Source organism: Tenrec ecaudatus, chromosome 15, assembly GCF_050624435.1.
Source record: "Tenrec ecaudatus isolate mTenEca1 chromosome 15, mTenEca1.hap1, whole genome shotgun sequence".
NCBI classification, from domain to species: Eukaryota; Metazoa; Chordata; class Mammalia; order Afrosoricida; family Tenrecidae; genus Tenrec; species Tenrec ecaudatus.
The window spans coordinates 28,099,161-28,124,280 of NC_134544.1; positions in this window are offsets into that span (position 1 = coordinate 28,099,161).

The following is a 25,120-nucleotide window of genomic DNA, read 5'->3' on the forward strand; positions in this document are numbered from 1 at the left end:
AACGGCCATTAGCCTGCAGACGACTTGGATATTTTTAAACTGCTCACATCAAATCTTACACCATCCATTATACCCAGAATGGTACATTTCGGCCTAGGCCCCAACGTGCATCAACGCAACTGAGCCTGCATTATCAAACATTTAAGCCCTTAAACATTGCCCAACCTCGAAAATCTCCTCTTAGGACCCCGTACCGGCATTGCCAGGGAAGACACTAATCTCCCCATTAAGACCTCTCCACCTCGTCCCTGCTTGGGGCCCGGGGTCTGCTTTAGACCTGAGCACAGCTTTCAGGCGCATTAAAGGATCAGGCCCGAGCTAAGACGATCTTCTTCTTCTCTCTTCCCAGGGAGGCGGCCTGAGTGGCGAAGCCAACCAATAGCCTTTGAGGACAGAGGCCTATTGAAAAGAATTCAGAGGATGACTGTGTGTTTGTGTTTTTTTTGGAGGGGGTCATATTCCAGAACGTTGACCCCAATGGCCAGGTGATCCCTTTGATGGTTAGGCTCCAATGGCCAGGTGATCCCTTTGATGGTTAGGCTCCAATGGCCAGGTGATCCCTTTGAGGGTTAGGCTCCAATGGCCAGGTGATCCCTTTGAGGGTTAGGCTCCAATGGCCGGGTGGTCCCTTTGATGGTTAGGCTCCAATGGCCAGGTGATCCCTTTGAGGGTTAGGCTCCAATGGCCAGGTGGTCCCTTTGATGGTTAGGCTCCAATGGCCGGGTGGTGCCTCTGTGATCCCTGGAGGAGTTGAGAGGTGCTCGTGGAGAGCCAGTGTCCTTGGAGAGCAGGCACATTGTGAAATTTAACCCCAGTGCCACCAATGCCCGCCTCCTTTCTTACTCTCCACGCTTTAGGGGGAACCATTCCAGAGAACCCCACTTGGCCCTTAGAAGTTGAGTACTCGCCATTTTGGAAGGATTGGGGAGAGTGACATCCACGGATAGAGAGACTCCTGTGTCCCGGAGCCACTGCTCCCACCACCTTTGTTGGCGTCTGTCTACCTCCTCATCCACGTGGCAAATGTACGGAAGCAGGTCCTGCATGTCCTTGTGAGGCCAGAGGGTGACTATCCGCATGACTTGTCACAGAGTTGGCCCCAACTCATGTGCATCTTTTGAATCACTGAACAAAAGGATGCCCAGTTCCGAGTCTTCTTCATAACCACTGGTATTCTGGAATCTGTTATTGTAGCAAATATGTCCGTCCACCTCTGGAGGGCTGCCTCGTTCTCACTGGGCATCGACAGCACCAAACATACTGCCTGAGTCCAGCAGGTACTTATTCCTGACGCTGTGTCTGAGAATGGAATGGTGCCTGTTACATACACATTAGGAAGCTGACGGTGGAAGCCATATTTTGCAAACCATTTTACCAAAAGGACTTTCTTTTGGATTCCCTCTGGCTGGCTCTTTTGTTTATTTCGTTGTTGGTCTAGAAATTGGGGGGAAGAGAAGGGTGTTTCTTTCTTTCTTTTCTTCAGTGCTATTGGCACTTCATCCACATATCATGCAATTCAATAGTTTCATCATAACAAGATGAGATGTGTGAATGGCAGGACTTTCCCCTCTTGTACTCATGGTGATTCGTGTGATTTTTTTCAATGTTGGCAAATGTATACACGACAAAGCCTTCTCCAATTCAACCACGTCTACCTGTATAATTCAGTGCCATTGATCATACTCTTCATGTAGTACAACATTATTGGTATCTCCCTCCAAATTGTCCCACCACCATGAAAATGAACTCAACAGCCTCTAAGCAAAAACTCCTGCTTCACCTGTGGTAACTGTAGGTCAAGTTTGGGTTCTTCTTCTTGGTCGTTTTATTGATAAAATATTCACATCTCGCATACTTCCGCAGTCCAATCTCTTTTAAAAAGGATTGTATCTGCATCATCCCAAGAGAAGGGCGAATCTTATTGCCTCCTTGACCATCCCACCTCTTCTAGAGTCGAATACCCTCCCACTGCCTGCTAAATGCCCACCCAGTCTTCCCCTGTGAGCATTTCTCAGTGTCATCCATCGTTTAGAAAATATTGTTCAAATATAAATATAAACACACTTGCCACTTTAATAGTTTAAGTGTACAATTCAGTGACATCAATTACATCCACCCTACTATGAAATCACTAAGAATCATTAATATTATCCATTTCCAAAAGCTGTTCATCACCCCTCTAGAAACTTAACCCCCTTTGAGTTGTAATCCCCCCACCTCCCATCCCTAACCACCATGAGTGGCTCATAAACTTTTGTTTCTGTGCATTTGCCTTGCTAGATATTTTATAGGAGTGGAGTTATATAAGGTGTCCATTTACGCTTGGCTCGATTTCGCTCAATGCGTTTTCCAGGTTCTTCCAGTTGTAGCATGCATCGTAATTGCTCTTCGTGGCTGAATAATATTCCAATATATGTGCCACATCCTGCACATCCATTCATCAGTTGATGGCCACTTGGGCTAGCTCAACTTCTTAGCTGTTGTGCATCGTGCCTTACACACGCCCAAACTCCCACCTGCATCGACCCCTTCCCCTGGACCCGAAGCTCAAAACTAAACTGCAGAAGTGATTCCCTGTGCAGGCCTGTACTGGATGGTGGGTGAGGAGAAGCAAGAAGCACCAGACACTGCCCCGACTCTCTGGCAACTCTGTCTAGTTGGGGAGAGGGACAGAGGCGCAAGGCAGCTCGAGCAGTCACTTATGTCACTCCATATTTGCTAAGAGTGGCAGTTAGATTTCATGTCAGCTTGCATCTGTAGAGGGGTGGAGCCTAACCATCAGTCAGCTCACAGCAGGAAGACGCCTCCTGGTAGGTGTGGCCTTTTTATAAGAGAGACTCTGGGAGCTGCTCTCTCTGCCCTTCACCTTCTTGCTTGCTGGGACTCTGTCCCTGCCTCTGAGCGTGGCCACATGTCGGCCGTCTGACCCTGAGAGCTGCTGGTGCCTTGTCATGTTTCCACTGACCTTGGACCCACAGGATTCTGCCCCATGGAGCTGTGGTCGCCCTGAGTCCCTCGTCACCACTCTGCACCTTCAACCCGCAGCTGTGTCGGTCTGAAGAGGGCTCCGTCAAGCACCGAACCCATGGCCTGAAGTTGGACTGGGCCGGGATGTCTTCTTGATACATGCTTACTTCTGGATCGAAAGCTCTTTCTTGTACATCTGAGCGTACCCCTGGTTTTGCTTCTCTAGACAACCCGGCCTAATACACTAAGCCTTCCCCGGCTCGCCGAAGACTCAGTAGGACTATGTACCACAGGATGCCCGCAGCAGCTGGGCCGGGGAGCAGGCCCCAGGGGGTTTCAGCGGCTCTGCCTTCACCCCTCTGCATAAGCCATGAGCACGTGGTTGCGTGATCAGAGCCCCGTTCATGTGTCCTGTTAGAAGGATGGCAAGGATGACACGCACACAGTGTGGCTGTCAGTTGATGGCAAGGATGACGCGCACACAGTGTGGCTGTCAGTTGCTCTTGAGTCTGCTCTGCCCTTGTAAATAACGTGATGGAACAGTGTTCGGTCCTGTGGCACCTTTGTGACCATTGAGATGTCTGTTCACATAGTGGAAGCTCCATAAATGCTCCTTCCACCCCTTCCTTGTCGTTTCTATCTGTGGGACCCTCAGTTTTCCGCCCTGAAATTGGCAACAGGGATTGAGTGCAATGCAAGAGCAGAGTTGTGAACGTCTCTCTACAGATGAGGTCAGTTAATGGCCCAAGACCCTGGGGCCTCCAGAGCTGGAGCTGGGGCCTGGTTCCAGACCCCTGCCTGCAAAGCCCTGGGTGTTTCCTCTAGGCCACCTTTGTTTGGCTCTTTAGTCAGCGATGAGGTCAGAGACAGGACACTCTCGGGGAGCCTGGCCAGAGAATGCTTGGCTCTGGCCCCAGACTCCTGGCGGACGATCCTGACTTTCTCTGCCTCCTTTGGGATACTTCGTCTCCCCAAACACAGTCTCACCCTTGTTGCCTGACCTGTCAGAATTCATCTCTGTCTTTGCATCTCCAGACGGTCCACACAGGCTGTGCTTACTGCCATCCCTCTGACTCATTCCAGAAGTTGGGTGGCTCTTTTATCTTTCCTGCCGCCCAGTCTTGAGAACACTGAAGTTCGGCTTAGAACACTCGACCTCTCTTTATTGATCTATCAACCTCCCTGATCACCTGAATCACCATAGAAAGATGGAGACACCTTGGGTTGCCCTTTTAGAACTTGAAGTTCAGCCTCTTTTTTGGCCTACTGTTACCCACAGCAATGGGAGCCCTATGCTGTAGTGGTTTACACATTGGGCTGCTAATCACACAGTCAGCAGTTCGAAATCACCAGTGGCTTTGAAAGAGCAAGATGGGGCCTTTCTACTCTCCGAAAAAGTTACAATGGCAGAAACCTCACCGGGACAGTTCTACCCTGTCCTATCAGGCCAGTCTGGACTCCATGGCAGAGTATTGCCCATTTGCTGGGGGCGGGGAGGGGGGGGGAGGCGAGTAGCAGAGATGGGCAGGAAGCAGGCACACCACCCAGAAGTCCAGGAGTGCTCCATCTCTTGCACAGACACATTGGGACCATCTGGAGTATGGGTGACGGGCACAGTGAGGCACCTGCTGGTGGGGAGTGAGTGTTTGGGGGCTGGCTCCTCGCTTTCTGCGGCCCCTTCCCCTCTTGGTTGCTCCACTGCTGGCTTCTCTGGGCAGGGAGACCGGGCACTGTATGAAGGTTCCCTTCTGCTTCTGGCTCCTTAGCTATCCCATGCAAGGTCTCTAGGGTTTTCTCTCTAGGCTAGTGTTGAGTCGGGAGTGGGGACTATCTCGGGTGCAGGCTGGGGCAGACCAGAGAAGACAGAATCTGGGTTTGGTGGCCAACAACCCCTGTTTGACCTTGGGGGTGTGCGTGCACGCAGTTTCGGGGACGCTCTCTGTCCCAGCTTCTGCCAAGCTCCCCTCCCTCATTCAGGCCCCGAGCTGGAGTTAAGCCGGGGCTTATCCTATGCACTGCCTAGCAGTGTGACATCTGTGAATGGATTTCTAATTACACATATAAATCAGCATGATTGGAAATTCTTGAAATTTTATTGGGAAGGAAATTTATAGTGATTAAAACCAATTAATTTGGGCCTCCTATTAATCCAGGCGGAAAAGTTGGGGCTGCCATGCCATGGTGCCTCTGGAAAGCCACTGGGTGGGGACAGGCTCAATGTGGTGGGAAGCTGGGGCCGTGTGCTCATTTTTCAGGTTACAAATGTTCATCTCAGGTTTTAAATTACACCCCTGCCCCCGGCCACGTGTCTTGTTTTGTGTCTAAAAATAGAGTTCTGGGCTTTCACTAAAGATTCAGAAACACTAAAAGGAATCTTTTTAATCAAAATAAAGAACCCTTTTTAATTACTCAGCCTTCCTCACAGTTGGAGGTAATAATTGTCGTGTGCTCTTAAGTAGGGCTGTTATTAGATTTCCCTGGGGCTTCTCTATTTTCTAAAAGTTAGCAATGCTGGCTGGTGAACGCCAGAAAAGAAGGCGTCAACTCTCGTCTCCTTACGTCTTTCTGAGCCAGGGTATCGAGGGAGCTCACCCCAAGGAAGGCCAAGAAATGAGAGAGGAATAAGCTATGGATATCGCAGACTCACCTTGGGACGAGCCTCCTATAGTCCCCACTACAAGGTCAAGTTCAGATACTTGAATGTCTACCTACCTCTGTCTCATCTGACCCCATTTTCCCATGATGCCAACCAGAACCCCATCATGGCCCATCCAGGACTTTGAGCTTACTGGCTTCTACTCTGTCCAATTCATGCCCAATGCTGGGCAGATGAGAATGAGCCCTTAGTTGACAGAGGTACGAGGCTAGAGTACTGTCTTTGGTTCGAAGACCAGGGCTCTTGAGACCTTCAATGTCTGTCAGGGTCTCCTGACTCTGCAAGGTGTTAGATGTGGGTACTGCAGCCCCTATTCACCCCTTCAACTTGGCATCTCTGTCACTGGCAATTTTGCAGGGTGTGGCAAAGGGAGAAAAAGCTTGAATTCCTTCCCTCTGGGCTTGCATGGAATTATATCCCCCAGCTTCCTGGCAGGTTCTAGCCAATGGTGGGCAGGGAGGCGTGTGGGGACCCTGGCCTCTCTAATACCCTGGAGGTGGCCACTCAGGCCTGCAGGCTGGATGGGCATGATTTGGCAGAAGCCTAAGGAATGGCAACATCATTCGACAAAAGGCCTCTCTCTGGATCACTTCTTGGGGCAGAAACTCCATCTCCCCCCTTGCTACGGCCCTTGGTCCGTGATGAGCAAGAGAAAACCCTTATGAAGATAAATCACTGAGGGTTTGTTGTTGTGAGGTGCCGGCCCATAGTGTGCCTCTGCACAGCAGGAAGAAGCGCCACCCTGCCCTGCTGTGCAGGTTTTCAAGGAGCTGAGCCCTTCTCCAGTGTCTGTTCTTGGTCTGGAAGCCCTGTTGGAACCCGTTCACTTTGGGCGACCCCGCCGACCTTTGTAACACCCGTGATGTAGCTTCCAGCCTCAACACAACACACAGGCCTCCACAGTACGACCAGTGGACAGACAAGCGGTGGACTGAGATTGTAGGACTGTTTAACAAGGGATTATGCCCGGCTAGCACACATTGTCAGGGCGTTAGCATTCCCACTTTGCCCTGTAGATACCATGATCGAGTCTTCCATGCTTGGTTGAAAGCCAAAGCGAACGTTGAATACACCATTTATGACCTTAGGACCATGGACCTTGCTGGGTCAAAGAGTGCCCAGGATTAATTTCTCTTGAGTGGTACTGAGATTGAGTGGATTGGCCATCAAGGTGTCAACAGTTGCTCTGTGTTTGTTTATTCCTCCTTTGGGGGATGACTATCTTGTAGAGTGCCCCCCCCACCCAATACATTTTAATTACTAGTTTCCATTTCTCTCATCACATGAGGCTTCATCATATCCTCAACTGTTTGTATACCCTTAATTATGCGGTCTTTGTACTCTTTTGAAAAATCAATTAATTTTCTTTGTACTCTTAATGGGGCAGTCTACCCCTCCCCCCCACTTCCACCCCCACTCACCAGGATGCCCTCCTAGGGGCCTGCTCAGACCGGACCTGATGTCTCCTTAGCTATTGTTGACCCATCACCTGGAATGTTCTTTCAGGACAGTTCTGGATTGGATCCGCTGTTTCCACCTTTTCTCTTTCTTGGTTTAGTCCAACATTTTCTTGGAATTATTCACTGCCATCTAGTGGATTCTGACTCATTCAGATCACCTACAGAGCAGACTAGAACTGCCCCTGTGGGTGTCGGAGACGCAAATCTTTATAGGAGCAGCAGGTCTAATCCTTCCTCCACCGAGTGACTGCTGGGTTTGAACTGCTGACCTTGCAGTTAGCAGCCTAGTGCATAAACCTCTACCCCGTCAGGGCTGAAGTTACAGCACTTCTTTGATCTCCTAAGTTGCCTCATTAGGAAGAATGTTGAGGATGCAGAGTTTCTGGGTTTTCCTGCTGTGATTGAGCAGTGACTGGACACCGAGCTCTAGAGGTGGAATGGTTTCCCTGCGGAACTTTTTCTGGGCTGCCTTCTCCCCTCTCACAGTGGGGTCTTGAGCCTTTTTTTTAAAAACAATTTATTAGGGGCTCATACAACTCTTATCACAGTCCATACATATACATACATCAATTGTATAAAGCACATCTGCACATTCTTTGCCCTAATCATTTTTTTCTCCTCTTTTCTTTTTTTACATTTTATTAGGGACTCATACAACTCCCTTTTTTGTTTTTCTTGGTCAGTTTTTAGGATCTGTTCTTGTCCTTGGTGTTCTGAAATCCCACCAAGGTCAAACTAGGTGGGGCTGGGGGGTCTCTTTTTGTCCACTGTGCCTGTGGTCTGAATCCTGGTCTCCTGCTTCCAAAACCACTGCCATTGGGTCGATTCTGATTCCTCCTAGGTCGGGGTAGAACAGCCCCCCTGTGGGCTCCTGAGACAGTAACTCTTGACAGGAGTAGAAAGCCTCTTCTTCTTCCCAGTGCGCTGCTTACGCTTGGGAAATCGTCAGGTGTTACATCTCTGACAATTCTCTCTTCTCCATCATCTCTGTCTTTCTGGGGGTCTTTGTTTCCCAGGGCTGCCATCACCAAATGCCATACAACTCTGGGCTCAGGACACAGGCACGGATTTCCTCAGTTCTGGAGGCTCGGATCTGAAAGGAGAGCATCCACTAGGGGAGACTCCTCCGTGTCTTGCAGCATCGAGTAACCATCTACAACCTTGGTGCTGCTGGGCTTATCGATCCAGCTGCCTTCACCACCAATGGTGCTTCCCCTTGTGGGTTTGGGCTCTCTTGGCCTGTCTTCTCTTATAGATGGGGTTTTCTACTCTCGTTAAGACTTAGTCTCAGAAACCCACGGGGGCCGTTCTACCGGTCCAAAAGGTTGCTATGAGCTGGAATTGACTTGATAGCAGTGAGTTTGTTTTTCGATTTAGTCAAAAGAAATTAGGCTTAGAACCCACCTAATAATGGCATGGTCTCATCAACATCCCCACCCACCCCTTATTTCCAAACAGTCTCATATTTATAGGACATAAATGGGGGAATATGGGAGATGTACATTGTTCCACATGAAGACCTTCAATTAGGAGTTCATGATAACTTTTTGAGGGACACAATCTAACACTTAACCTTGAGATACCACCCAGCAAGACCTTGAACTTCTGGAACCATTTCTCAAAGCCGCTTAGCACTCAATTCTTGCTTTCTCTCTCTCGCTCTCTTTTTCATTTGTGTGTGTGTGTGTCTTACATGCTGAGAAATATTCCGAACTTTAAAAAAAGGTATGTTTCCTTGTATTTTCTTTTTAACTTCAGAAATGAGATCATCTACTTTTCTTAGAGGTTCTATTTTTCTTTATTTTGAACACCTGGTCCAGTTTCCTAGCAGCCTGTTCTCATGACGTGCGTATAATGCGCTCTCAAATCCCCTGCTACCTTTTCAACGGGAATCTTTTCAAGTTTTCCGAATCATCCTGGGTTTCTTCTTGTTTCCTCTTCCGGACTGCTGAACCTCTCCCAGGGTCTGGTGCTCCTGGGCGGTCCGTCAATCAGGAAGGACTGGCAGGGGTTCCCCCTGCTGGAGGGGGTTGACTTCTCCTCAACAGAGACTTTGGAGCTCTTTAGAGTGTCTGCTTGCCTGGCACATTTTAATTGAAAATGCATGAGCTGGGAGGTATCTATCAGATCACACCGGGCTACACACACACACACACACACACACACACACACACACACACACACACACACACAGAGAGAGAGAGAGAGAGAGAGAGAGAGACATACACACAATGTGAGTGAGAAAAAGAAAGAGGGAAACAGAAAGAAGTAGAGAGAGAGAAAGAAGGAGAGAAAAAGGGAGAGACATACATACAAGAGTAGAACAAGAATGGTCTCACTCGAAGGGTCTCACAGGCACACATACCTGCGCTATTGGCAATCTCCAGTCTATTTACTCGATGTCTATCAAAGATGCTGTTACATTTTTGTCACAAAGGTACCTGCTGACATCTAGTTCAGAAGCAGCAAAGCCCACATGGAAGAAGCACACCAGCCTGTGTGACCACAAGGTGTCGAAGGGATCAGGTACCAGGCATCAAAGAACAAAGAATCATATAATTGTAAATGAGGGGGAGTGCAGATTGGGTACCCAAGGACCATCTGTAGGCAACTGGACATCCCCTTACAGAAGGGTCACAGGAAGGAGATGAGCCAGTCAGGGTGCAGTGTAGCAAAGATGAAACATACAACTTTCCTCTCGTTCTTAAATGCTTCCTCTCCCCCCACTATCATGATCTCAATTCTACCTTACAAATCTGGCTAGACCAGAGGATGTACACTGGTACAGATAGCAACTGGAAACACAGGGAATCCAGGACGGATGATCTCTTCAGGACCAGTGCTGCTAGTGGTGATACTGGGAGGTAGAAGGGAAAGTGGGGTAGAAAGGGGAAACTGATTATAAAGATCTACATATAACCTCCTCCCTGGGGGACAGACAATAGGAAAGTGGGTGCAAGGAGACATTGAACAGTGTAAGATAGGACAAAATAATAATCATTTATGGATTATCAAGGATTCACGAGGGAGGGTCGAGTGGGGAGGGAGGGGGAAAATGAGGAACTGATACCAAGGGCTCACGTAGAAAGTAAATGCTTTGAGAATGATGAGGACAGCAAATTTACAGATATGCTTGACACAATGGATGGATGTATGGATTGTGATAAGAGTTGTATGAGCCCCCCAATACAATGATTTTTTAAAAGTACCTGCTGAGTAGATGAGTGGGGAATATGGGAAATAGATGTCATTCTACACGAAGACCTTCCATTTAGCTTCCTGTTTTTAAGCCCATGTCTCCTTCCTGCTACCCCTATTGGAGAGACACAGGAAGGTGAAGGGCTATGTTTTCTCTGGTCACCTAGAGTCTCTTCAGCGTCTTTGTGGTTGAGTAGCCTTTCAGTTTCTGTCTTCTAGAGCCCTGTTGAAGTTTCTCTCATTCCCCCATACTCTCCCCCCACCCTGATGACAGGTTTATGTAGTTTCCTTTGTCTGCACCCTCATTTCAATGAGGCTCCAGGAGGGCAGGGAGATGAAGACGGTGTGATCGGGCTTCCATTTGACCCAGAGGCAAACTGCAGTTCCTTCTCTCTCTGCCACCGCGTGGATTCTGACTCGCGAAGACCCTATAGGACAGGGTAGACCGCCCCTGTGGGTTTCCGAGACACTAGCTCTCTCTTTTTTTTAACCGTTTGATTGGCACCTCACCCACATCCCATACAATTTCATAGTTCACTCACATTAAGAAGAGCTGTATAATCATTCCGTGGCATTGTTTATACTCTTCATGTTGTACAATCATTATGAATATCTCTCTCCAAGTTGTTCCAGCACCCCTGAAATGAACTCAAGACCCTCTGCGCCAAACTCTTCCTCCTTCTCCGATGGTGACCCCTGGTCAGGTCCGGGTTCCTTTTAGTCAGTCTCTTGATGCAGGGTTCCCATAGCACCCACTTCCAGAGTGAAATCGCCTTTAAGAAGAGTTGTATGGACATCATCACAATCAGTTCTCATGCTTCCTGCCTCCCACCCCGAGAAACCACTGCATCAGCTAGTGTCTCGGTGAAGCCTCTCCTCTGTGCTTCCTAAACCAGGAACCCATAAGAAACAATAAAAACAAAAATTAAATTGAACAGGAAGAAGAATACAATAACAGTAACATAAAGATACAAGTAAGAATAAAGAGTAAGAAAGAAAAGACCACCAAAAGGTTTTTAAAAGCCAGAAAAGACATTTCTGTCACGGAGCAAGTGAGAAATAGTGGAGCTGGAGCAAATTCAGGTTGCGTAAAGAGGAGGTCAACTGACTAATGTATTACACCACAGCCCGATCCCCCATAATCAAGCTCACAACATTTCCTGTCTGATAGAAAAGCTGGTTCAGTCCTTTGCTGTGGCTACCGGGATCTGCTAGAGGCTTAATCTGACCGGACACTCGGCAGATGGATTTGGGTCTCCCACTGTTTTCTGTACCTTTCTACAATTGGGTGCTCACCATTTAGCTCTGGTACCTTTCCCTTCATCACACTTGGACTCTGTCATTGTCATCTTTGGATCACACAGGCTGGTGTGTTTCTTCAAGGCGGGCCCAATCGAAGTCTCACTTACATGGCTGCTTGCTTGAATACAAGTCTTAAGACCCCAGACACTAGTCCACTTGACGGCTGGGCACCATCTACTTTCTTCACCACACTTTGCTGTAGCGCCCTTATCCCCAGTGATCTCTTCATGAAGGCGAGTATTGAGCAGGGCCATGTTATCAGAACGGACTGTTATTGGGTTGGGGATAGAATTACATGGGAGCCCAGAGCCATCTGCTTGTCCCCTGGTTAAGGATGACTCTGGTCTACTTTGACGATCATATTATGACAATAACACAAATCACAGACCGACAAGAACAACAACCAAACCAAACCAAACACAAACGACCCCATCAAAAGGAAAACATGGTCAGTTATTCCTCTGGGGCATAAGGCGACTGCACTGATACAGCAATAATGTGCCCAATGGCCTAGAATTTAAGATGCTGTTGAGATGAAGAGCATATGCCAGTCTAGTCCAACTGTGAGCTGCAATCTGTGAGTTGTTGCTCTGTACAGATCGATGTCTTAGTTGCCTGAGCTCTGTTTACATTGACCATGGAGTTGGTGCATGGAGCAAATTTCCTGTACAGTGTCTTAGAAGGTCAGATCCTCGACTATCAGATCAATACCTGTAATATTAACGCAAGGGATGCATTGAGGTACTAAATATATGGTAGTTCTGGGCCTCTTTCATTGGACACCCACTAAACAAGGGGTCCTACCCAAGGTCCAATGACCACCATCCCCACAGTCTTGGGGTGACCATCCTAGGCTTCCTCCCCCATCAGAGTATTCCAGACTTAAATCCAAGGGTAAAGGTAGCTGTGAGGTAGGGCCCTGTTTGTTCAGTCGGGCTTCCATGTTGAGTCCTTCTGGTGTGACCCTTGGGGGATGCTACGTTTCCTGTAAGGCCAGCTTCTAAGGTCATCATAAGGCTTAGTGCATAGCGTGATTCACCAAGGGTTGGGTAGAAATATATTTGAAGTACCTTCCCAGGAACGTTGATCTGAGTTTATTCTCCTCATAGGTTCCCCACGATTATTGTTTGGCATCCCTTTCCCAAGTGAGGTGCTTCTCCCCATTTACCCACCATATCTACCCACGGAGATACCAGTCCCTCCTCTGAAATGTAGACGCTCCCCTCCCCTGGCCTTCTCTTAATTTTCAAGGAATAGTTTCCTCTCCTTCCTGTGGAGGGTCTTTTGATTTGTTGCAGTCTTGTCCCAGTGCTGTGTGGCACGAAGGGATGGTTCTCTTGCTTTCCCCCTTCTTGAAGGAGTGAGCCTAGCCACCGCGAGGTCTCCTTTTTCGAAGTGGTTCTTACGAAGTGCACATAAAAGGAGGAGCTGACACCAAGGCTCAATTAGAAAGTACATGTTTGGAAAATAATGATGGCAGGATATGGACAAATATGCTTGATTCAATTGCCGTATGGATTGTTATAAGAGCTGTAAGAGCCCCTAATAAAATGATCTTAAAAGAAGAAGAAGAAGGAGGAGAAGAAGAGGAAGAAGAAGAAGAAGAAGAAGAAGAAGAAGGAGACATAGGCAGACGGGTCATACCCTGTAGGCAGACATTCTACCCCTTAGTTTGGGGATTGGTCTGTAACATTTGTTAACTGGTGTTTCTCCTTATGGTTGGGGACTCATGCAGTATTTACCATTTTGTGATCGATTAACTTCACTCTGCACAATGGTTTCCAGTTCCCTCCATGTCATGTGATGTTACATGCTTTCATCACTGTTTTTTAGGGATGCATAGTATTCTACTGTGTGTGGATACAATAGTTTCTATATCCATTCTTCCACTTGTTGGGTATTTGGGCTGCTTCCAGTTTCTTGCTATCATGAACTGTGCTACTGTGACTACGGGATGACATACAACACTAACGTTGTGGCTCCTATTGCATTGAGGTACATTTCTAATAGTGGTAGTGCTGGATAGTACGGAATCTCAATTCCCAGTTGTTTTACGAATCTCCGTCTCATTTTCCATAGTGGTTGTATGTATTTAGAAGTCCACCAACAATGTATACAAGCTCCAGTCTCTCCTTGGTCTCTCCCACATTTGTTATCTTCATCTTCATCTTCTCCTCCTCCTCCTCCTTCTTCTTCTCCTTCTCCTCCTCTTCTTCCTCCTCCTCCTTCTAATTTGACTAGCGTTGTGGGTATAAGATGATATCTCATTGTGGTTTTAATTTGCATCTCCCAATGACTAGTGGTCCTGAGCATCTTTTCATGTGTTCATTGTCTATTTGTACTTCATTTCAGTGAATTGTCTTTTCGTGACATTAACTCTCTAAGGGAGTAGAAAGTCTCATCTTTCTCCCACGGAGTGGTTGGTGGTTTCGAACAGCTGAGCTCATAACCACTATGCTTAAGTGAGGCACGTAAGTGGGTCTTTTGTTTTTGCAACTGGAAGAGGCCAAGGGATGAACCAAACACCTTACCTTCACAGGTGAGAAAATGGAGCTCCAGGCGTGAGCTGGCTAGGACCAGTGTGCGAGGACCACACTTCTACTTTCCATCTGGAATCGGGGCCCCTGGGACACTCTTGCTGACACTGACAGCAAGTGGTGGATAGTCTGCCTAAGAGAAAAGTGGAATCTGAAAATAGGTCGGGAAAAATGCATTGTGTGTATGTTATAACCATACGCAAGTGCAGACCCTGCGTGCCCTGCCATACTGCAAGATCCCAACAGCCAGGATGATTGAGAATGCCCATCCTGCATTTGCTTTTGTAGACAAATGTAGTTGACCCGGTGCTTTAAGGTAACTAACTAGCTGTGTGAATTTCCATCCCAACTATCACGATTAAACAAATGTGACGCTTCCCAGGCAATCTTGCTCTGTAGGTCATTTTGAACCTAGGCTACTTTGTCTCTGTCCATCACAGACCTCCAGCGGGGGGTAGGCATATGCTGTTGTGGAGTATTTGCTAATTCCAAAGGCCAGCCAGGCGGGAGGAAACGGTCTCTAGGACAGGGATTGCCCATTCTAGACCTGGAAGGGGGGAAAAAAAAAAATCTGTAATCAGTGGGTGGTCTCCCTGCCCCTCATCTCCCCTTTTCATGCCTTTAGGAATCTCTTGTGTCCCATTTGCAGCCCTCCTTTTGACTGTTGATCTTTTAACTGGGATCAGGAGTGCTCCCTCCCCCTCCCGCATTAAGGGTGGCTCCCTTGGCTGCTAACCACCAGGCCAACGGTTCTAACCCACCGACCCCCCCCAGTGGGCGAAAGACGAGGCTGCCATTTCCATAAAGATGTACAATTTAGGAAGCTCAGGGGAGCATTTCCTCTCTGTTCATCACTGCGAGTCAGAATCGATGGGAGGGCCATGGGCTTGGCTGGGTGCATAAGACCGGGATGCGTTTCTATTTCCCCTGGGTCTTATGGCCCCGCCTAGGACTGGCTGCCTAGTGGTTGCCTATGGTACCACCAACCGAATGTCAGCAGCCTCTCCGAGAGAGAATGATGGGGTTTTCTACTCCCACAAAAAGCTATGGTCTCACAATGGATGGAGGTGCAGGTTGTGATAAGAACTGTATGAACCCCTGATACAATGATTAAAAAAAAGACGAGAAACAACAACTACCAGAAAAGGTAGCGTCACAACAACTACCAGAAAAGGTAGCGTCTCGGAGACTCGCAGGGACAGTTCTACCCTGTCTTATGGGGTCACTCTGAGTCAGCATCGGCTGGAGGGCAGTGAGTTTGGTTTGAGGTTAGGCGGCAGGCGAAGGGCGTACAAAGTTTGATTCACAGGAATAATGAACTAATCCTGGCTGGACTTCAGGCACCTGTGAGGGAGATGATGTGCCCCAAGGGGACTCGGCAACCCTAGTCAGCTGGTCTTGCCGACTGGCAAGGTGTGCAGGGGAAGCTGAAAGAGCTAGCACTTGCTGAAGCCTCCGGGGAGTCAAGCTTCATGTGGACGCTTGGTTTGGGTTATTTCCACCTCCCAACCCCACTGCTGGGAATCGATTCCAACTCACCGTCAGACGGGGAGAACTGTTCCTGGGGGTTTGGGAGACTGGACATGTTTATAAAATTTTCCTTCATTCTCCTGAGGGATGCCGTGTGCTTTCAAACTGCTGACCTGGCCTCATGCATAGCCCACCAGGCTCCGGGGGCTCAATGGAGGCACAGAGACATTTAAAATGTACCCACTAGTTCAAAGCACTAGTATTGAAGTGCTCTCTTCCCGACTTCAAAGACGGTGACGTCTCCAAGCTCCCTGGCACATAGTAGATTCTCAGAATACCCTTCACGTCCAAACAAATGTTGCCACGCTGTTTGTGAGTCAGGTTTTTATGTCGGAGGAGACCCTGATCGCCGGCAGAGACCCATGCCTCCATGCAGCTCCTTGGCGCCCGGCCCCTTTAAATCGCTGGTGATTGCCCCGGGCTTGCTGTGTGAGCAGAGCACGCCACAAAACAAACACAGGTTCCGTTTCGCATGCAAGCAAATACTCCCCCTAAGCGAGCAGCACCCAGGCAGCTAATAATTACCCCACGCATGACACTTTTAAAAGCTGACTATGCATAGTTATGGCAAAGGATTATGATCACAATATTAGGAGCTCATTATCCAACGCACGTGCACGCGCAGGCGCGCAAGCACACGTGAGAAATTCTGAAGCCTGTGCAACATTTGCACTGCACTAAAGGAGCCATCTGCTTCAAAAGCTGGTGGGCTGGATGCTTGAACACTCCACAGGTAGGGACGCCCTTGGAATGAGGGCTGGAAAGATACACTCTGGGCTTGGGGATCACTGCAAACAGCCCCGTGCTCCCCAGATACCACATACGTCCATCCCAGCAAGATTCCAAGGAAAAATATATTTACCCACTTCCGCTGAGTCAATTCCCACTTGTAACAACACTAGGACACAGGAGTAGCGCCTCTGTGGGTTTCTAAGGCTGCAGTGTTTTATGAGAGTTGGAAGCCTCATTTTTCTTCCACCGAGCGGCTGGTGAGTTTGAACTACTGATGTTGTGGTTAGCTGTCCAAGGAGGACAGGCTCAAACAGCGCTTGACTGCTAACCCAATGTTTCCCTAAGTGGGTGATACTGCCCCTGAAGGGCACAGGAGCAGTGGTAGGTGAGGGGGCCAGGGTGCTGCAGAGGCAGATACCTAGACTTTATCCTGCAGCATGGACATGAGCGCCAAAATGTTTACTGTCCAGGGAGCACTGAGTAATTTTATTTTTCCTGAAAAGGGAGTAGTAGGTCCAATCAGTTTGGGAACCTATATCCCTAAGGATTGGGGGTCTGAACCCACACAGAGGCTCTGTGGGCGACAGAGCTGGCAAGCTGCCTCTGTAAAGATTGCTGTTAGGGCCTGTCACGTTGTTCTCCACTCATAGGGACCTATGTGACAGAGTAAAACTGCTTCAGAGGACTTGCTTGTGTGTAATCTTAAAAAAAAAAAGTGATGTTGATCTAGAATTTGCATACCATAGAATGCAAGGTGTTGGTATACTAAAAAGAGTGTGCTTTCTCAGAAACAGGTTGTGGGCTCTGGTGTGGTCTTTCTCTCTCAGACTTCTTCCATTGGCAGCGGGCAAACATTCCGGGATCCTTCATTGCCAATTCCTCAGAGAGGTATCTAATGCCCTGAGAGGGATGGCTTCAGCTTTCCCTTCAGCCTCATCGCTCAGCGCTCTCTGCATCACGCTGGATGCTCCGGCTAGATGGAGTTTCTTCCAGTTCTTTGAACACACGTTACCATTGGGTTGTAATTGCTTTTAATTGTCCATCTCCTCTGGGAGAGTGTGAACGCCAGGGGAGGGCTGTGTTCATGTTATTCGCTGTGGTATCCTCAATTGCTAACAGGATGCTGAGACTGGGGCTGGTGTGTAATAAATATCTGTTGACTAAATTAGTAGAGGTATTGGTTTGTCCTTGCACAAGACGCTGTTTGGCATATCCAGTAACTCTTGGGGGGAAAATCTCATTCGTTCATTTGGTCGATAACTATTTATTCGACATGTGCCAGAACCCAGCACGGAAAAATATGGTCCTGGACTACTAGCAGCGGATCGTCGAATGGGAAAAAAAAATACATGGAGGGATCAATGCCAAGAAATGTGATGTGAGATAACTAAGAGTCTAACTTCAAAGCAAAATGAAACACACAAAGAAATTCACTGTGGTTGAGTGGATTCTGAAGCAGAATGACCCTGTAGCGTAGAGTGGAGCTGCCCTTGTGGATTTCTGAGATGGTAAATCTGGACTGGAGTAGAACATTTCATCTTTGTCTTGAGGAAGAGCTGGTGGTTTTGAACTGCAGACCACATAACCCACTCCGGCACTAGGGCTTATTGAGGCAGTATAGTATGCCATAGTGCAAAGTAAAGCAACACAGCACGGCACAATACAATATAGAACGATATAAAATCCTCTGCCACTGAGTCAAATCGGGCTTCCAGCGACCCTCCATGGGGTTTCTGAGGAACAGAGAGCCTCGTGTTCTCCCATGGAGTGCCTGGGGGGCTTAAACCATCGACCTCGAGGTGAGCAGCCAACACGCCTCCACAGCATAACCAGGACTTTACATCATAAGCGCATTGCCTTCATGCTGGTTCCAACTTCCAGTGGCCCCGTAGGACCGGGCAGAACTGCCCTTGGGTTTCTAAGAGTGTAGCTCTTTGCAGGACCAGGAAGCCTCCCTTTTCCCTTATATAATAGTGTAGCATAATGTAAATATTTCTGCGATGGTTTCAATATGCATGATGTATGATGGAAACATAACAACAGCAAAAAATATCCTCCTAAAATTTTCTGGCTGTTAGGAACGACTTCCCCGGGAGGCGACGTCTAGAATAGCCACAACCACAAACAGCCCTAACCATATTGCCAGTGAACACAGCCCTGTGGGGGTGGCACCGGGTGAACCACGTTATCGTCACCAGTTCATGGAATCCTGGAAACCAGGATCATCATCATCATAACGTATTAGTATTCTTGGTTGCAGATGGGGACCACGAGCCACGAAGGAGCAAAGTGTCTTTCTCAAGGTCACTCATCAAGTCACAAAATCAGGGCTATTTTGCCAGGCCGATAGGATGTTGTTGCTATGAGGTGATATCAACTCACTTCTGACTCCAAGCGACAATGCATCCAATGGAGTCCCGCTCTGCTTGGTCCTGTGCCAGCCGCACAACGGCTGTGATGTTCGGGTCACTGACGGCAGCCACTGTGTCAATTAATCTTGCTGAAGGTCTTCCGCTTTTTGTTGACCCTCTACTTTACCAAGCATGATGTCATTTTTCAGGGACTAGTCTCTCCTGACTCAGAGCTATTTGATAGGATGGAATAGGACAGCTTCTGTGGATTTCTGAGACTGCAAGTCTTTATGGGAATAGACAATCTCGTCTTTCTCCCGAGGAGTGGCTGGTGGTTTCTAACTGCTGACCTTGCCGTTAGCAGCCCAACATGTAACCACGATGCCGCCAGGGCTCCAGAATTGGCTAGATGGCGGTGAGTTTGGCTTTGAGAGTCTCTCCTGATACGGAGCTGATAGGTGTCAGACAGCTCACGAGGTTGGTGGTTCCAACTTCCCAGCTGCCGGGGTGGGGAGGGGGTGTGTGTGTGTGTGAGATGCAGCTGTCTGTTCCTGTAAAAATTTACAGCCGCAGAAACCCCATATTGGGTCACTTGGCTTCAGAATAGATGGAAAGGATTTAATCTCTCCTGGTAACATGTCCAAGTCTTGCCATCATCATATCTAGAGGACATTCTGGCTGTACTGCCTCCAAGACCGATTTGTCTGTTCTTCTGGCCGACCAGTGTACTTTCTGTCTTCTGGACTCACACCATCATGTAGCGGTCACAGCTCCCCTTGAGGCTCTCTTGCTCATTGGCCAGTTTTCACATACCTAGGAGCCATTGAAGACACAGGCAAGAGAGAAAACTCACAACACATGGAACCCAGGAACAGGAATGGGAATAGAGATACCAAAAGGGTAGGGGGAAGAGGGGAGGGGTGGGGAGGTAGGTGGTATTGATTGCAATGAATGTCACATTAACCCACCCACCCCCATCCAGGGGGAAGAACAATAGAAACCAGAGGGGAAGGGAGACAGAGGTCAGTGTGAGATTTGAAAATAACTAACAATCTATAATATATCAAGGGGCGATGAGGGTTGGGGGATGCGGATGAGGCATGAGGGAGGGAGGGTAAAACAAAAAAAGAGGAGTAGAGCCCAACAGCTCCATGGAAAGTAAATGTCTAGAAAAGAATGATGGAAGATATGTACGAATATGTCGGATACAATTGATGTGTGGATTGTAACCTGAGTTGTAAGAGCCCCCAATACAATGATCCAAAAAGAAAAAAGAAAATAGCATGGCTTCGGTCAGCTGCACCGCAGGCCTCAGAGACATCTTTGCTCCTTAACGCTGTGAAAACATCTTTTGCAGTAGATTTGCTCAATGCAGGGAGACATGTCATTGGAATCACATATGCGAGTTACCCAAAGAGCCACATATACGGAAGGTTTTGCGGGATACTCTTATTGATTTCACTTCTTGAGATGGCTGTGCAAATGTATATGGTATGTTTCTTTAAAAACAAACAAACAAACAAGCAAAATCCCTCCAGAATCTAAACAGTGGTCTGAGTGACCTAAAAGGAAGACAGCCTGTCATTTAATTTCTTGGCTGCCACTTCCTGTGTCCACGCGAAGGGAAATCCTTGACAACGTCAACCCTTTATCCATTTGTCACGATGTTGCTTATTGGTCCAGCTGGGAGGATGTGGTTTGCGCTGCATTTGTAAGCCATGCCGAAAGCTGCAGTCTTTGATCTTCATTGGCAAGTGCCTCCAGTCTTTTTCACGTTCCGTGAGCAAGGCTGTGTCATCCGCATATGTCGGGTGTTAATGAGACTCCCCCGATCCTGAAGTCACGTTCTTCTTCATATAGTCCACGGACTGGGCAGCGTTAACGTGTTCCCAGCACCCAGAAGTAGAAATGAGGCACCTGGGTTCTAGAGGGAGGGTTGGCAAACGAAATAAAGTTTCACTGGGGGGGAACCTTATTACTTATTCATGGCCATCGAGTCAATTCCAACTCATCAGGGTCCGACATGGGGTTTCCCAGACTATACATCTTTATGATGGGAGGCTGCCTCATCTTTCTCCCACACACTGCCTGCTGGGTTTGAACCACGGACCTTGAGATTCATATCCCAATACTTAACCCACTGCATTACCAAGGCTTTTTAAAAAAACTGTAGTAGTGAATGAGGCATGACCGCGCCCCTTTGCTCATGCATTATTTATGGCAGTTTTCAGAGGACAACTGCAGGATTGAAGAGAGATGCTTCAGAAAGATGTGCCACTCAAACTCTAACATGTTTACTTTCTGACCCCTTACACAAAAGGTTTGGCATCCCCTCACTAGAATGTATTTGTACCCAAAGTGTGAAACTTCTTGAGGAAGGCCCCCTTCCTATTGCCTTCCGATGGATATTCTTCTCCCTGGGGCGGTGAAGAATGGAGTAGCCAAGAGGATGAGGTCCTGCCCTATGAAGATTTGGCCAACACTGTACAAACGCGACATGAATTCAGGCATTGTGGATGAAAAAGCTTCTACCATAAGGCCAAACACCTCTGCTAGACAAAGCTCTGGTCACAATAACAGCTTCTGTTTCTTGAATTCCCATGGGGTCCCAGACTGTGGATCATTTCATCCTCTCAGCAACCTTATCAGGTAGATGCCAGTAGGATCCCCATTTTGCTGATGTGAAAACCAAGGTTCAGAGATGGTTAATGGCTTATCCAAGGGAACTCTGCTAATAAGTAGTGGATCTAGAATGCCAACGTAGGAGGGCCAACTCTAGGATCCTGCTTTTGTCATAGTGTTGCTTCCTGGAAGATGGAATCTTTGTCAACTGGTGTGGCCTTGACACCGATACCACAAGTAGGTGGCCTTTAAGACAGACACTTACTTTCTTGTCACTCTGGAGGTGAAGCGTCCAAAACAGAGTATCAGTCATGTTGATTCCTTCTGTGTAACTCCCTGCTAATTCTAGTGCCTGCCAGTTGTCCTTGGCACTCCTATGCTTATAGGTGAGTCTCACAGGCCATCTGGCTCCGTGTGTGTGTGTGTGTGTGTGCGTGTGCGTGTGTGTGTGTGTGTGTGTGTGTGTTTAGATTCTATTCTCTTTAGGACTCAGAAGTGATTAGGTTTAGTATCCACTCAACTTTGGCATCAGCTCAACTGATTGATTACATTGCATTAAGTTACATCACAGAAAGTAATCTGCTCTACCCAACTGATTTACTATTGTGTTAACTCCATGCTAGCAACTAGTCTGGTGCTGGGTCAAGCAGTTGAAAACCACATCCAGCCATGTTGACACTACAATGAACCATCAGGGACAGTCTTCAACGTGGAATGAACAACAGGCAGAGAAGGGCTGGAAGTTCTGACCTTCCAGTTGCTTTGGGAAACTCATTTCCAAGGCCAACCCAATAGGGTTTGTTAAAGTGATCAGACATTGAGAGGTAGTGGTAGAGGTAGACATGCAAGGATACCCATGGATCATTTAGCGAAGGAGTGACTTATCCCTTTCCAAGAATTTCTGCAACCTTTGACTTGATACCTCTGCTGTCAACTTAGAGAAGCTGCAGTTTTCATCTGGAAGAAAAACATTTGGATTCAGCATATAGGTTTTCTTCTGCTGAGTTTCTGAGATGGGAACTCTTTACGGGAGTAGAAAGTCTGGTCTTTCTTCCTTGGAGTGGCTGGTGGTTTCAAATTGCTGACCTTGAAGTTAGCAGCCCAATATGTAACCACTCTGCCAAGGAGCCCTGGTAGTAGTATGGTTACATGTTGGGCTGTGAACCACAAGGTCAGCAGTTTGAAACCACCAGCCACTCCTCAGGAGAAAAACCAGGCTTTCTACTCCCCTAAAGAGCTACACTCTTGGAATCCCACAGGGGCAGCTCTTCCCTATCCCATAGGGTCACTATGCGTTAGAATCGACTTCTGGGCATTGAGTTTTTATCCCTCCATAGAGTTAGGGAAAGAGTTCATTTTTCTTTCCAGACTTATTTTGCCTAGCTAACAATATCCAAGCAACAGCCCCCAACCCTTAGCGTTTTCATCACAGCACACACCAACGGGTGGGCTGAACGTCTAGGGTGCACGCCCGCTGTCAGAGGAAGCCTGGCTTGGTACATCAAACAGATGTCCAGGAGGTGTGAGGGGGGTTCAAAATGTTGGTGGAAAAATTCCATTATGGCTTCATTCTATTTTTCCACAAACTTCTGGGAAGCGCTCTGGTCAAAGGGATGAACCTGTTCCACTCTCCCAACTTGGCGGGGGCGGGGGGGCTTGTCTCTGAACCCCCTTCATCTGAACCACCCCTGATGTTCGGGTGGAGCCCGGCTGGGGCAACCCCTGCTGGTCACACTTCTCCCATGCCAGTGCTCCTAACCGGGGATGCTGGTGTGCTGAGGTGGGGTGGGGGTGGGGGCAGCGATGTGGTGTGCGCGCCTCTTTTGAAGGGCAGAGTCAATCTTACACAAATCTGATAATCGTCTCCCCAAGCCCCAGGCCCTGCCATTTACATTCCCCAACGCAGGCTCCAGTCTCCATCAAGGGCAGAAAGAACCGCTTGTGAGGACTTAACGGCTTAGCGATGGAAAACTTAAAACTGGTCGGATTCTGTCCAAATCCTATGAGATTTTCTTGCTTCTCATAAACCTTTAATCAGCATCAGTGTTCTCTCTCTGTCTCTGCTCCATTCCTTTCAATCAACTCTAACAGCAAAGCAGGGATGTTAGGGGCCCGTGCATACCAACAGGTGGCCTTCGCTCAGGGGGGGCTCTCCTATCGGCTGCTGCTCGGGTGTCTAAAAGCAAATGGTTCTGTACCCCTGCCAGGAGTCTGACTGTCTGCTCACTGCCCTTCCAGGCTACCCAAAGCCAGGGCCCAACGGGACTCTGCTTGGGCCCCAGAAGGTGGTGGTCCGCGTTCAGATGAACTCACCTTTTGCCTGGATAGTTGTGTTTCAGGATTTTCTCTGTTTCAATTGGTTATTCTTGTTGTTTTTGGTATGTTTTTCTGTACATGAAATCCAGCATAGGTAAATCTATAGAGACAGTAGCTGGGTTAATGGTTCCTTGGGGGTCTGGCAGGGGAGGTTGGGGAGAAATGGGGAGCTAATCACAATGAGCACAAGAAGGAACAAAATATTCTAAAAATTGATTGCAGCAGTGATTGTACAACTCTTCTTAATATAATTGAATTGTATGGTATATGAATGATAGGCCAACAAAACTGTTACAAAGACAGTATGTCATCATTTTTGGATGCCTGCTCTTTGCCAGGATTGGTCTGGGCAGTGGATGGTTGTGGGGCCCCTGGTGTGAAGTGAATGATAGGAGGGGAAATACAATCTACATGTAACTGTAGTTTCTTAAGGTCTCAGCATGTGAAATCAAGCACTCAAGTGTACACACACACACACACACACACACAAACACACTCACCACTGCCACCACCATATCAACATCATCAACCCCAAACACATCAAAGATAACATACATTTTCACGGAGTCTCTTTTATTTATTTATTTTTTAAACAATTTATTGGGGCTCATACAATTCTTATCACAGTTCATACATATACAGTCTCTTTTATTTTTAAAATAACGTGGAGGGGGATGGTTGGTTACCTCTTACACCACCAAATCCTCTTGTAACAATATGTTACATTATTAAAAATTTCCCTGAGGTTCAGTGTTCATTCGCCTCTCCCTAGCTTCCCTGAAGGCTTGTCCACTCTTTTCTCTCACCAAGCAAGGAAGACCTCTTTGGGCAAGTTGCCCCGCCCTTAGACTCTCACCCTCTTTAGGAAGCTTGGGGTAGAGGATTCGGGTCTGGAAGGGATGTGGCCCCAGTGGTTACTGGAAGGAAAGAACCACAGCAGGAATAGGCTCCGCCCCTCCAGGTTGCCTTCTGGCCTCTACAAGAGAGGTGGGGATCCCAGTTTCAGGTGGACCAGGTTGCCTGATGCATGACCCTTCAGTAGCTTCTCACTCACGGCTCTCAGGGTCAAGTTGAACGTCTTGGTTCTTTCAGAGCTGACTCTGCTCATTGTTCTAGTCTCTCTCCTCACTTCTCTCCTCCTCACCACCGCCACCGCCATCACTACCAACCCCCCACCAGCACCACCACCATCACCACCACCACGGGCACCCCCTCCACCCCCTGATATCCTAAGCTGCCATCATTCTCTCTTCTCCCCAGGCCTTTCACATTCCTAGTTCATCAGGATTGGCAATATACTCAACTTGTCTTGCAGATAGGGGTGACCAATTAGATGTGACTGGAAGACTCCAACCTATCCCTGACACCTCAAAAAAAAAAAAAGAACTCACAACGAACCACAACCATCTGGCCCAGCAAGTCACTCTATGTACATCCTCCAAAAGTTTG